Source organism: Nerophis lumbriciformis, unplaced genomic scaffold (assembly GCF_033978685.3).
Source record: "Nerophis lumbriciformis unplaced genomic scaffold, RoL_Nlum_v2.1 HiC_scaffold_41, whole genome shotgun sequence".
Taxonomy (NCBI): Eukaryota; Metazoa; Chordata; class Actinopteri; order Syngnathiformes; family Syngnathidae; genus Nerophis; species Nerophis lumbriciformis.
Window position 1 is genome coordinate 280,001 of NW_027316583.1, and position 2,811 is coordinate 282,811.

Genomic DNA, 2,811 nt, shown 5'->3' on the forward strand with positions numbered 1-2,811 from the left:
AAATGTGTCCGAGACAGCGCCCCCTAGGCGGACACACGCTCCGGACAGAGCCCCTGTCGCTCAAGCCCTGGAAGCCCTAAGTACCTGGGTGGAATCAGTTCCAGGATTTCATTCATGCGGGAAAAGTTGAAAATGTGTCCGAGACAGCGCCACCTAGGCGGACACACGCTCCGGACAGAGCCCCTGTCGCTCAAGCCCTGGAAGCCCTAAGTACCTGGGTGGAATCAGTTCCAGGATTTCATCCATGCGGGAAAAGTTGAAAATGTGTCCGAGACAGCGCCCCCTAGGCGGACACACGCTCCGGACAGAGCCCCTGTCGCTCAAGCCCTGGAAGCCCTAAGTACCTGGGTGGAATCAGTTCCAGGATTTCATCCATGCGGGAAAAGTTGAAAATGTGTCCGGGACAGCGCCCCCTAGGCGGACACACGCTCCGGACAGAGCCCCTGTCGCTCAAGCCCTGGAAGTCCTAAGTACCTGGGTGGAATCAGTTCCAGGATTTCATTCATGCGGGAAAAGTTGAAAATGTGTCCGAAACAGCGCCCCTTAGGCGGACACAGGTGTCTGCATGAGCCCCTGTCGCTCAGAAGCTGGAAGATCAGTTTGAAAAAGGACCGGGGTAAAGAGGGGGAAAGCACCATATATGTGTCCGGGAAGGCGCCCCTCGGGCGGACACAGGTGTCTGCATGAGCCCCTGTCGCTCAGATGCTGGAAGATCAGTTTGAAAAAGGACCGGGGTAAAGAGGGGGGAAGCACCATATATGTGTCCGGGAAGGCGCCCCTCGGGCGGACACAGGTGTCTGCATGAGCCCCTGTCGCTCAGATGCTGGAAGATCAGTTTGAAAAAGGACCGGGGTAAAGAGGGGGGAAGCACCATATATGTGTCCGGGAAGGCGCCCCTCGGGCGGACACAGGTGTCTGCATGAGCCCCTGTCGCTCAGATGCTGGAAGATCAGTTTGAAAAAAGAACCAGAGGATAGAGGGGAAAAACACCATATTTGTGTCCGAAAATAGCTCACTTTGACTCGGACGCGTTCCCTGTGATTTCAGCCTGTCAGACATGGTGCACATAGTAACGAGATGGAGGTGTTTTGGTCGACCAGGTAAAAAACGAAAAATCGAGAGAAGGTAAAAAGTAGGTGAAAAATTAAGCCTCTCTCGTTAAGGTACTTAGAAAAAATCCCAAAAAAAAAATGAACTCCCATTGAAATGAATGGGGAAAATTTTTTTTCTCGTTTTTTTTCTAAGTACAACAACGAGAGAAGGTAAAAAATGGTTTTTTTTAGCCTCTCTCGTTAAGGTACTTAGAAAAAAACCCAGATTTTTTATTTTCTCGTTTTTTTTCTAAGTACAACAACGAGAGAAGGTAAAAACAGGTGCTTTTTAGCCTCTCTCGTTAAGGTACTTGGAAAAAATCCGAGACATGTTTGGTCTTCCCCACTGACAGTGCGCCTTTGCTGGGTAAGTTGTGGACGTGCCAGGCACCCCCGGGACACCGGTGGAACGCGGCCGGACTCGTGGTACTCCAACCCGGGCATAATTTTGGATATTTTCCGGTCCTTTTTTTCCCCACTTTCCCAACTTTTCTTCTGAATCACAGTGCGCCTTTGCTGGGTAAGTTGTGGACATGGCAGGCACCCCCGGGACACCGGTGGAACGCGGCCGGACTCGTGGTACTCCAACCCGGGCATAATTTTGGATCAAATTCGGGACTTTTGCCCACTTTCCCAACTTTTCTTCCCAATCACAGTGCGCCTTTGCTGGGTAAGTTGTGGACATGGCAGGCACCCCCGGGACACCGGTGGAACGCGGCCGGACTCGTGGTACTCCAACCCGGGCATAATTTTGGATCAAATTCGGGACTTTTGCCCACTTTCCCAACTTTTCTTCCCAATCACAGTGCGCCTTTGCTGGGTAAGTTGTGGACATGGCAGGCACCCCCGGGACACCGGTGGAACGCGGCCGGACTCGTGGTACTCCAACCCGGGCATAATTTTGGATCAAATTCGGGACTTTTGCCCACTTTCCCAACTTTTCTTCCCAATCACAGTGCGCCTTTGCTGGGTAAGTTGTGGACATGCCAGGCACCCCCGGGACACCGGTGGAACGCGGCCGGACTCGTGGTACTCCAACCCGGGCATAATTTTGGATCAAATTCGGGACTTTTGCCCACTTTCCCAACTTTTCTTCCCAATCACAGTGCGCCTTTGCTGGGTAAGTTGTGGACATGCCAGGCACCCCCGGGACACCGGTGGAACGCGGCCGGACTCGTGGTACTCCAACCCGGGCATAATTTTGGATCAAATTCGGGACTTTTGCCCACTTTCCCAACTTTTCTTCCCAATCACAGTGCGCCTTTGCTGGGTGCGTTGTGGACATTGTAGGCACCCCGAGACACTGGTGGAACGCGGCGGGACTTGCGGGACTCGAACCTGGGTGTGATTTTGGACCAAATTCGGGACTTTTGCCCACTTTCCCAACTTTTCTTCCCAATCACAGTGCGCCTTTGCTGGGTGCGTTGTGGACATTGTAGGCACCCCGGAACCCTGGTGGAACGCGGCGGGACTTGTGGGACTCGAACCTGGGTGTGATTTTGGACCAAATTCGGGACTTTTGCCCACTTTCCCAACTTTTCTTCCCAATCACAGTGCGCCTTTGCTGGGTGCGTCGTGGACATTGTAGGCACCCCGAGACACTGGTGGAACGCGGCGGGACTTGTGGGGCTCGAACCTGGGTGTGATTTTGGACCAAATTCGGGACTTTTGCCCACTTTCCCAACTTTTCTTCCCAATCACAGTGCGCCTTTGCTGGGTG